Consider the following 12,344-nt stretch of genomic DNA (forward strand, 5'->3'; position numbering starts at 1 on the left):
AGTGATCCGGCCAGAATTAATCTTCCCTTCTTCTAGAATGAAGCAGAAATAATCCAATTGGCCTCTGCTCCTGTGTAAGTGGGTTTTACTTCATAGGGGACTAATCAATGAAGAGTAAGTTCCAAACTGTACTCAGAATTTGGGCTGCAAGCGGCAGTCAGCTCAGACAAAATATTGCTAAAATGTGAATTTTTCTCTGCATTATTGTATCATAAAATCAAATAAAACATTTTTTCTTCTCTCAGGCATCTTCAAACTCTATCATCTTCAGTAATCACAGAATTGTAGGGGCTGGAAGGGACTTCTAGAGATCGTCTAGTCCAACCCCCCTGCCAAAGCAGGTCCCCTTCAGCAGGTAGGTGTCCAGGAAGGCCTTGAACATCTCCAGAGGAGAATCCACAACCTCTCTGGGCAAATGGGGAAGATCCTCGGTTCCTCAAGCATTAATTTTGAGTCCTCATGCTTTAAAGTAACTAAACTGAACATCATTGTTGTTTTACAGTGAAGACAATAATGTAAGATTTTACTCTCGCTTCTCAGTGGTTGATCGCTTAGCAAATATTCCCATATTCTCCTCAGCTATGATGTAGTGAAAAGTAATGGCAATCCATTAGTAGTCTAAAAATGCATTTTTGCAGGTGAAAATCTGACTTCATTCTGCATTTAGCTGTTTGTTCGAGGGATTTAGACATGAAGAACTTCTTTTCAGTGAAGAATTTGGATTTTGGATTTGTTTTTATTACAACAAAACAGTGAAGTGAGCATTAATGAAAATGAAACTCTGGCATGAGTCTGCATGGTCTTGGGGTATTTTTAGTCATAAAAGGCTATCTTGCTTCTTAAGTAGCTATTCATCTAGAATGTAGGTAAAATCGTAAGTTCATATTGGATGTTTTTATTTGAGATTTTATTCACAACAATCAATTCTAGACCAGGATAATAAAACCTGAGCTTTATGAGAATATTCCAGAGTTGATGAGAGTCCATCTGTATGTGGCTGTGATTGTGGAAGCGCGCGTACTCAGTGCAGATGGAAGTGGAATGTCTCGGCAGTGCAAGTCCTCTGAGCTGTAGAGGAATAAATCAAGCTGAGACAGGGAGGCTCCCAGCCAGGGGTGCTTTCATAAAAGCACAGCCATAGTCAGTGCCGTGCTGTTTGATGTAGCTTAAATCACAGTCTCCTCCAAAGCAAGGATAATAGGTCTAGAGAGTAGAGAATGACTTTTGGAAGGCCACTTAAGTCATGTAGCTTACTCTGGCTTATACCTGACATTGCAAGCTTCTGTTAACCTTGTAATAATTTACTGAATCTTACTTTAGAATCAAATTATAGTCTGGAAAAATAATAAAAAAAAAAAGGATAATTTAGGGCTTGTCTATTTCATATCCAGTTTTGGACGTTTAATAAGAGTAATAACTAAGGGTAGTTTTAAGTTGTCAGAACTGTCTGCTTCCTTAAACTATAACCTGGACAGACTGAGAGGTGCTACTTTTCCAATTTCCTGTACCAACCATAATAATGTGATCCAATTCAGGTGGAAAATAGTATTTCTATAGTTGTCCTGACAATAGGAATGTGTTTGAATAAATGAATGTAAAAATAATACTTCTTTTTTTTGGGGGGGGAGGCAGTGTTACGCAGGGATGTACAAAAGCAGAGATTGTGACAGGTGAGGTGACATCACCTTGCCCTTAACAGTAATGTTAGTAGCAAGGCCACAAATACAGAAAGCACCCTGCAATTCATTGCCTTCTTTTTGAATGATAATATCTTCGTATGAGAAGGGCTATAAATACTCCTTTTGTTTATTTTGCAACCCAAGGGCAAATCTATGATAGAGACAAGATTCTGCAGCCACAGGGTTATAGAAGACTCAGCGTTCTACCCTACTGTGCTGTTAATAGGAGCTTCTAAGTACTTTTGAGATGACCTGAAAATAAATCAGTGCAGCTCTTATGTTTTATGGACAGTTTTACTGAAGGCATGGTGGGAGGGAGAGGGAATAGAGAAAAATGTGTGTGTAAACAAATCTTCAGAAGCAACGGTTTCTAAAAAAGGTATATCATGTAAATATGGGGGTAGAAGTTGCACGTAAGTAAGTGCCCAATGTGAAATCCATATCTAAATTAGAATCAATTAGCTTGAAAATGTTGATTGCAATCCAGTCAACGCTGAGAAGTCTCTGATGCTTACCACTTGCAGTAAAGAAGGATGGTGCTGGTCTAAATACAGCTTGAGGCTACTACTGCAAAAAACTTCACTCATCTGCTTTTCCGTTTCAGTTGAAGATAGACCAGTGAAAATTGCCTGCAGTCAATGAACGTAAGGAGCACTTGATTTTATCAGTGAACAATGGCATTGCATGAGGAACAAATCTCAGCTCAAATCTATAATGCAAATGAAAGATGGAGATATGGGACCTCCCCAGGAACACAGATACCAGCACACGCATGCCAAGCAGACAGGTACCATGCTCTCTTTAGAACTTCTGTTGAAAATTAGATGAGATTTTTCTTCATTATTTCTTTTTCATCATTCCTCCCAATTTTACTTCTATTCCTGAACAATTTGTAGCTATTTTTGTCTTCTTCCAATGTTATTTTTGTTAAATTATTGATTTGTTACCCACTAGCTTTATAAGAGCTTCATATACCTTTTTAGTTAATTTTGAAATGCTCAATACCCTCCTGAAAAGGAGGCTATTTGATCAGAAGAACAAGGAAGATTATATGCAGCATTTCTAATAATGTTCACATGTGCGTGAACTTCTATAATGCCATCAGTGTTGTTCACCTTACTGGAAATGCCTCGTGCATGTTTAGACTGTATTTCTCATCCAAGGGTATAGGAAACAGATAATCATTTTGAGTATTTAATCCATTATCACTTTTTGTAACTGAGATCCCAGAAAGAATTCTTATTATTCTTTATTTATGACCTTGCAGTTATATCAATTGATTTTTCCCCCATTACCATTACTTTGGCTCCCAAGGTCATTCGCTACTTCTAATATGACCTCTCTGTATGAATAATTCATCTCAGTAAGGTACTGAGAGATCTCAGTGACATATTTGTATTTTGTTCATAAAGTATGAATGAAAGTATTAAATTAGTAGATGCTATTAGAAGATGGCTTTTTGATAACTCCACCTAGAAACTTACAAGAACTTCTGGTCCAGTGCTGTTACTTCAGCGTGTGCAAAGAAAGTAAATTCACAGTATAAGTGGCATCCTTGAATTGCACTTTCCATAGAACATTTCAGAAATATTTGCGAATGTTAAATAACCTTGTTTTTACTTCAACAAGTCTGGTTACTTATCCATAGGATAACTGGAATGGAATAAAATGATATTAAAACCTAAAGAATTAATAGAAAATGAGGTAGCCTTTTTCTTTGCATCCGCAATAGATGCAACCATACAAAATATTGTTAATTCTCTTTGTCTGAGAAGGGCAGTACAAGGCAAACTGACAGCAAACAGTTATCTTTCATTTGGAAAACTGCAAATCTGAGCTTCTTCTTTCTTTGAGAAGAAAAATAATACGGTTCTGTATAACAATATAAAGCAATGCTGACACCTACAGAGAATGTATGTAAATATCAACTTTAGAATTTGCATTTTCTGTGATAATTCCCAGAAATACTTGGGAAAAGAACAAGTGGCTTAGAGGAACTTAAAGAAAATAAATCTTTATTTTCTACCTGTATCAGTCCTTGGTAGAGCAGATAAAACTTTGAAAATAAACATATGCTTCAATTCTTTTCATTCCCTTTGAGCTATTCAGCTGTCTTCAGCAGATATGCATAAACAAATCTGCTAATGATTCCCCTAGGAAGTAATTGAAGGAAAAAGTAGAGTTTATACTGGTGCTTTTTCTAAAGCTATGGGCAGTGGATGGAATGATCTATTTGGTTCAATAGCAGAAATATGAAACATGCTTCATGTAGGTGGGGAGGCGGTAGCAATGAATGCTTTCAACTGAATTTTTTTTTTAAAATAAATTGATTCACGCTGCTGTGGACCCATGAATTAAGCCATCAATATGACGACCATTAGAGCACAGAAGCTGGTTTGCTGCCTCTGTTTCTCCATTTTTCCTATACTCTGACCAAACAGTACAGATTATATATGTGTAATAGATTACTTTAGCATTGCTGGGTTTTGAAGGTTCTGCAATCAGCCAAACAGGCCTCTAAAATCTTCCATTCAATAAAAGTTTGTCACACGTGGAGCAAAGTTTCAGAAAAATTAGCCTAACACTGAAGAGAAGTTACACAGAAGAGGCAGCTCTCTTACTGAGCATTTGTTCACCGATGCACTATTATGGGTCATGCAAGCTATAATCCTTGCTCCAGTGGCGCTGAAAAATGGACCACTTCTTTCCTTCAAAGCATGTGGCAGATCACATATACACAGGAGATACATAACTAATAATGAACGCTCTGTAACAGCAAAAATTTGCCATTTTTCTCAGAAGAAATTCATAGGCTTAATGGGGAAGTACGTACCTAAAAATGGTGAGTTAGTAAAGTGGCTGAGGAATGGGACAAACTAAGACATTTAAAAGAAGCTTTGGAAAAAGGAGAGGTGGTTTGCCCAATGCTCAGCTATCCATGCTGCTATTGTGCCAACACCTAGGAGTATTAAAGTTCCCAGAAAAACTGGTTAATGAAGCTCAGAGCAGGTTTCCAGATCTGAACTGCTTAAGAATTTTTAGTTTTGGTTTTATGACTTGGACCCAACTCAACTTATGAGTAAGTGGAAACTAGGAAGACTGAATGACTGGAGATCTTGCCTTTGAAATTAGTATATATATATATATATATCTGTCTTAAATGAAAAGGGTTACAAATCAGAAAGCAATATTATTCATTAAAGAGAAATCATAATTATTTTGATGCAAAATGATGAATAAAAATTCCTCATTTTAGGCCGCTACTGCTTCTTTGGAATCAAGTTTCCATGTATACTATGGAATATATCATATGATAGTCAGAAGTGTCTTTGAAAACTGGGTATGTTTTATATGTTTTATATCCTATAATCTTTTGTCTTTTTGTCTGGTGGATAACAATATTTCACAAGAGATTTGCTAAGGTCTTCCCACCAAAAAAAAAAAAAAAAAATTCCATTTGGAGTAGTTAATGTATATTTTCATTTCTATTGAAAAACACCAAAATTAAAACTTAGCCATCTTTACCTTATTTCTAGGATGGAGTTTTAGTAAACTCCAGAAATAAAAACATCAGGCTTAACCACTTTCATACATAAATGTGACACTAAACATGCACGTGTTGAAGTGTGTAAAAATGATGGATTTTTGTGTATATACAAGAATATAATGAGAAGGGCAATGAAGCTGGTGAAGGGTTTGGAATACAAGTCTAATAAGGAGTGGCTCAGAGAGCTGGGATTGTTTAGTCTGCCGAAGAGGAGGCTCAAGGGAGACCTTTTTGCTCTTTACAGCTCCCTAAAAGGAGGTTGTGATGAGGTGGGGGTTGATCATTTTTCTGCGTAATTAGCGATAGGATGAGAGGTAATGGCCTTAAGTTGCACCAGGGGAGGTTCAGGTTGGGTATTAGGAAAAATTTCTCTGAAAGCAGTGGCACAGGCTGCCCAGGGAGGTGGTTGAGTCACTGTCTCTGGAGGTGTTCAAGAAATGTGGAAATGCAGCACTGAGGGACATAGTTTAGTGGGCAACACTGGTTGTAGGTGGATGGTTGGAGAGAGGATCTTAGAATTCTTTTCCATCCTTGACGGTTCTGTGATTCTGTGAAATATTCCTATGCATGTTTATGAATACCAAGTTAAATGTAGTTAAATTCTTTTAGTAAAGAAATATGCCTCTTCAAAAGGTGCATGTTTCCATTTTCAGCTGAAGTTTTTAATGCATGTTGAGCAAACTCGTTGTTCTAAACTGTTGCTTTGGTGGATATGATCACGACTTCAACAGCAAGCAGCAAAAAACTTAGCTGTCAATTTTGAACCCTGTGAGGTAATCTTCTTACCTGTGTTTTCCTACCGCCATCAGAGAAAAAAATATAGTTTTTGTAATGAATACTGATGCTTGCAAAGGTTTAGGCCTTGTCTGTAGTGATGGAGGAAAGTTTGCTGAAGTACAGCCTGCAGTTTCCCTTTTTCACTTCTTGTAGCGCGTAGAAGACAGCTGTTATCTCTCAACTTTCCTACTCTTGCTGTGAGTTTATACAAATAGCAGCTTCTTGTGAAGCTGCCATACAATCAGCATGGTTTCAATGCAAGTAAAGGCAAGGCATTGCTATGCTTTTCCAGTAGCATTTTGGTCCGCTAATGGGGAAAAGGGAAGTCCCTGGAGGTGAACTTTGCTGGCAGCAGTGCAGCTGCTAGGCCTGGACGCCCGCAGGCAGGGCTTCGGCCACGCTTGGTTCTCACTAGGGGTCGCAGGATGCCAAAAAATCGCCATCCACTATCAGGGCAGGGATGGCAGGCCTTTGGGGATGACCCTTGGTGCCATCGTTTGCAGGCTGAGGGAAGCCTTGGGACAAGGTACAGGTTCTGTGAGCTGTGAGCGCCTGCTGCCCCCTGTCCTTGTGGCTTGCTGAAGTGAGGTTTGCTCAAGACAGGAGGTTTAAGTATGAGAAGAGAATGGGGTGTAATTAATACCAAATGCACATCAGTTCTGTAAGAAAGGCCTCATGCTGGTACGGTTGAGATTATTTTTGTTGCTGAACATGATCTGGCTCTGAAGTGGAGATCTGGCTAGGCACTGTTTGCAATGTTATGCTCATTAAATGCTCACTGATGAAAATGAATAATGCGTTTTGTTTGTAAGCAGCAGTCCCTTCTTCCACAGCAAAGCCCTGGAGTGGTTACCGGTGTTCTAGCACTTCTCCAGCACAGTACTTGGTTGATGTGATTAGGTCTATGCTCTCTGAATGGCTACCTCACAAATGCTGTCTATGTCAGTAGTTTCTCTTTTGAAAGTTCTGATACTAAAATCTAACGATACTTTTGGGTTCAGAAGACAGCTTTCTCATCTAGTTTGCTGGCTGGTTACTAACCCAAATCTTACACGTTCCTATGTCTTTATTTTCCCAAATAAATACCACTACTACAGTGATGGTGAGGGTGCAGGATAGAGAAGAAACAAGCTATTAAACATAAGATCCAAATCTGCTGATGGAGAAAATGAGCAGAGGAGAGGAATTTGTTCATTAAAGCAAATGGAACATGGACAAGAGAAGGGAACACGTTACAAGCGTAACAAACAGCCTTATTATGAGTTACAGAAAATATGGATATATCATAAATAATTTGACACTTGGTATCAATTGAAATACTCATTTCTGGTACAAATAGGAATAAAAATGAATGGAATATAGATTTTCAAAGATATGAGTGAAAACAATGGCTTTTAGCCTATTTAAACACACAATGAGGGAGAAGAAAATAGGCTTGGGAAGGAGAATCAGTTGCAGAAGACTTTTTCATAAATCAAAGATAATTTGAAGCATATAGAAGTCAAGCTGTTACTTCAATGCAGCTAGCTCTTAAGACGGGAAAATTTGAGACACTATTCTCTATAAAAATTCTGTGCAACTTCTCAGGGCCCTGGGCAGGCTGGTCCAGTATTAGATATAGAGGTTGGTGGCCCTGCATGTGGCAGGGGGGATGGAACTCAATGATCCTTGAGGTCCCTTCCAACCCAAGCCATTCTGTGATTCTCTGCACATACAATTGTCAGTAATGGTCTTCAGACATTTGTGACATCTCTAGTACTGCAGATTGTGTAACTTTGGGAAGGCATCAAAAAGCGAATTGCATGGACTTAGTTCTCTAACTGTTCTGAGTGAAAACTCTACTGAAAAGACAGCAAGTTGAGATCAATGTCATATGCATTATCTACAGCAAATAATGATTGGGGGTTGCACAAAATTATCACTTTCATGACTGGAAAAGCAGTGGTCTTTAAAATTGCAGTGGTCTTTAAAATTGCAGTATAATCTCTGAATTCTCCAGAGATTGATTATTGCTGTGTGATGCACCAGTTCTGTCTTTAAATGAAAAGGGAAAGGAAAAGGAAAGGGAAAGGAAAAGGAAGGGAAAAGGAAGGGGAAAGGAAAAGGAAGGGGAAAGGGAAAGGGAAAGGGAAAGGGAAAGGGAAAGGGAAAGGGAAAGGGAAAGGGAAAGGGAAAGGAAAGGGAAAGGGAAAGGAAAGGGAAAGGAAAGGGAAAGGGAAAGGAAAGGGAAAGGAAAGGGAAAGGGAAAGGGAAAGGAAAGGGAAAGGAAAGGGAAAGGGAAAGGAAAGGGAAAGGGAAAGGGAAAGGAAAGGGAAAGGAAAGGGAAAGGGAAAGGAAAGGGAAAGGAAAGGGAAAGGGAAAGGAAAAGGAAAGGGAAAGGAAAAGGAAAGGGAAGGGAAAGGAAAAGGAAAGGGAAGGGAAAGGAAAAGGAAAGGGAAAGGAAAAGGAAAGGGAAAGGAAAGGGAAAGGAAAAGGAAAGGAAAAGGAAAGGGAAAGGAAAGGGAAAGGAAAAGGAAAAGGAAAGGAAAAGGAAAGGGAAAGGAAAAGGAAAGGGAAAGGAAAAGGAAAGGAAAGGGAAAGGAAAAGGAAAGGAAAGGGAAAGGAAAAGGAAAGGGAAGGGAAAGGAAAAGGAAAGGGAAGGGAAAGGAAAAGGAAAGGAAAGGAAAAGGAAAGGGAAGGAAAAGGAAAGGGAAGGGAAAGGGAAAGGGAAGGGAAAGGAAAGGGAAAGGAAAGGGAAAGGGAAAGGAAAGGGAAGGGAAAGGAAAGGGAAAGGAAAGGGAAGGGAAAGGAAAGGGAAGGGAAAGGAAAGGGAAAGGGAAAGGAAAGGGAAGGGAAAGGGAAGGGAAAGGAAAGGGAAGGGAAAGGAAAGGGAAGGGAAAGGAAAGGGAAAGGAAAGGGAAAGGGAAAGGAAAGGGAAAGGAAAGGGAAAGAGAAAGGAAGGGAAAGGAAAGGGAAAGGGAAAGAGAAAGGAAAGGGAAAGGGAAAGGGAAAGGAAAAGCTAATGCTGCACAATGTAGGAAAACAGTCAATTCTAGCAAAGGACAATTGATAATAACAGTACAGTAATTGTGGAGAAAGCTGAATCATGTGAATACAATTACATTGTTTTCCTCTGTGATCTTATACTGCTGAGGATTAAAAAAAAGGTACTAGCTATGACACTTTGGGTATATGAGGTGGGTTGTGGGTTTTTTTTTAATTTTATTACTGCACTGTAAAATTCAGTGGGCACAATACCACCTTTAATGATGAGGTATGTGTTAACCGCTGTAGAAATGGGTGAAAGCACTCTGTCGTGTAGAACTGATGTAAATATTACTGTATATAAAACAGTAATCACAGGGCAATCCTACTGCCATCGTTGGCAATGTTTGTACTACAGTTTCTCGCTGTTTTTTGAGAGACAATTGCCATTCTTCCTTTTGGAAGTTGGTGGTTCACTCTATTTACTTTCCGTGATCCCGAGGAAGAATACACTGTGTCCAGGTAAAATAGGCAATTAGCCCAAATAGGCAATTAGCCCATGGTTCCTCTGTTTGCTTTGATTCCTTACCTCCAGTCTTACTGTTACCTGTTGTCTGCGGTAAGCTCAAAAGTGAATGTTAGTGATAAATTGCAGTGTAACTAGAACAGAGGTTTTCCTCTGAGCAGCGTATTGCTCAAAACAGTGAATCCCGTTCTACCAGGTGCAGGCTTCTTCATCTTCTAGGAATCAATAGAAGATCAAAATATTCAGCAGCAGTCACTCAAGATCAGGCTCATTAGAGCCTTTCCTCTGTCAGAAAGCAGCGGCTGACTCGCAGCTATGTGACAGTAGGCTGAATACTGGAGGGTGAGATTAACCCCGTGCACCCAGCCAGCCTGCGAGCAGCAAAAAACAACTTCCCAGCCAAACACCAAACTTCGTTAGATGTTGGAAGGCGAACATAATATAAATCATTTTGCTGAAATTGTTCTAGAAAATGTACAGATGTTGGTTTGTCATCCAAGCAGTAAACAAAAATTCTCGGTAATGTCAAAGTCATGGGTCCTCTTAGTGCCACTTCATAAATGAGGGATGCAGAGGGGTCTTTGGTTGGATAAAGGCTTGCAATCTGAATTATTTAGAAAGAGTCTTTCAGTTCGGTTGGCACTGAATTAATTTGCAGAAGATCTCTGGCTCTCAATAGTCAGTGGCCAACACAGCCTGCGCTGAGCGTATATTTTTTAATAACTTAGAGACAGCAATTAGACCAAATCTGAGGCTGGCTTTTGTTAAGATTTCAGTGGCTACCTTGGATTATTTTTATACTGTAGATTCCTTGTTTGAAGGTGATATATGCTGCATATGTAAAATAATTAAAAGGCAATCAAAAGCCTATTCAGCTCAGCTTTAATCAAAAGGCTGCTGTGACATTTTTAAATCCCAGTTATAATGTTTTTAAACCAATTAAATGCTTGCTAATACCTGAAGTAGAATTATATTTTTAAAATGTTACAAAACTCCAAATGTTTAGCGATAAAAGATTAAAATTTTAAAATATTTCAAAAGAATTCAAAAGAATATTTTCAAAAGAAAGCTTTATGATATTATTACCATACATTAGTACTTGAAACTTCATTCCCAAAGAAACCATGTTCACCAGTAACCGCTGCCTGGAAAGTGATCCTGCTCAAGTCATTGGAAGTTTGCTGCAGTCTTTGGCAACAAACAGCCTCTTGCAGAGTTGAGAACTGAATTGTGAGTGCTTTACCAACTCACAAAATTAAACTAAAAGCTTTGAATCCATTTAACTGTACTGCATGTGAGATGATAAAGTAAACCAGACAAAATCAAGTTGGCAGACGTTTAGTTGTCAGGTTTTCATCTGGCAGTCTCTATCTGCCTTCTGAAGAACTGCAAGCTAAGCTCTGCTAAGCTCAGAGCTCATAGGCAGTGTTTTTTAATTAAGACGAGGGCAGGATGCCTCCTAATACTTGGAACGCAGCTGGCTTCAGAGAAGTGGATATTTAGTATGACCTCCTATGCTGAACCTTCCAACTTTGAACATTGCTTTAACAATTAAGCTCTTCTGGCCCTATGTTTAAATAGCTGTCCGCAGCTACTGCAAATTGATTTATTGCCTGATGGGGATCAGGGATGCTGAGCAAACACAGAACAGTTTCTAATTTAAGTATTGCACCACTGGTTTTGTTGTTGTTGCTTGATTACTTGTTTTAACATCAGCATGTGTTCTCAACTTAGCTTTATGCTCTTCTTCTGCAGTTTTAGGACTGTTACAATGGAGAGAGCAAAACACACATAACGTTGCAAGCAAAGGTTCACAGTGCTTCTTAATAAAGTTCCTTGACATGATCTACAGATATATTACAGAGATAATGTTTAAGTTGCTTATGTCCCTTTACTTAATTTTACAGACTTGGTATGATGCTTTTCATGCAGCTACCTGATGTAAACTGATTTTTAGTTTTCATTTCATGCTCTATGACTTTTATTTTAGAACGTTAGCTTCCAGGTATTTGAAAATTATAAGTTATCCAGGTATTTGAAAATGAAGCTTGCAAATACATGGGTTTGCTTGTAATTAAATATATGGCAGCATTTTTGGAAAAGCTTCAGTATGTGCAGCCTGTAGGAAACATACTTAAATCTTGAATGGAACAGAAGGGAAGACAGAGTGGAGGGATGTATCCTTTTTTCCCTTTTAATGTTACTAGGGATATAAATATCACCACAGTCAGCCTTGAATGTGGATTTAGCAGCTGTCTTACCTGAGTGTCTCATCTGTAGTGGTATTGTACCATGATCAATTTGATCTGTGCCTTGCTTGGTTCTGGGGCTGAGAAAATGAGATGCTTTCATGTCCTCAAAGTGCCTTTGCTGTAGCTATGGGATGATGGGGGCAGGTGGTCTGACATGATTAGGAAAGAATAATTGATCTTGCAGCATGTAGAGTTGGCATAAAACTTCTTTCTAAATCTTCATTCACTAGAAAGTGATTAGGAGAAATCAGCAGAGGGAATGGTAGGCATATTTTGGGACCATGAAATTGTTTGCATAAGGAAACTAGGCCTGAGATGTCACAGCGAAGAGACAGATGGAGGATTGCAGGCAAGAAAAACTGCTGGAACAGCGATGTAATGGCCACAGCAAGGGTAACTCTGGGTTGATAAATAAGGTCGAAGAGCAAGACCAACTTTTTGGTGCACACCTGGAGCAAAGAACAGACAAGGAAGGTGGCTGTTGCCATAAGGAAGTTAAATCAGGTGAGAAGTCATAAGAAAAGGATAAGCTAGAGAACGAGAGTGAAAAGAAACAAACAAAAAATTGCACAGCTGAATGTGCATCTCAGAGAGTGAGG

The sequence above is a fragment of the Phasianus colchicus genome, chromosome 4 (genome assembly GCF_987193195.1).
Source record: "Phasianus colchicus chromosome 4, bPhaCol1.hap1.1, whole genome shotgun sequence".
Classification (NCBI taxonomy): Eukaryota; Metazoa; Chordata; class Aves; order Galliformes; family Phasianidae; genus Phasianus; species Phasianus colchicus.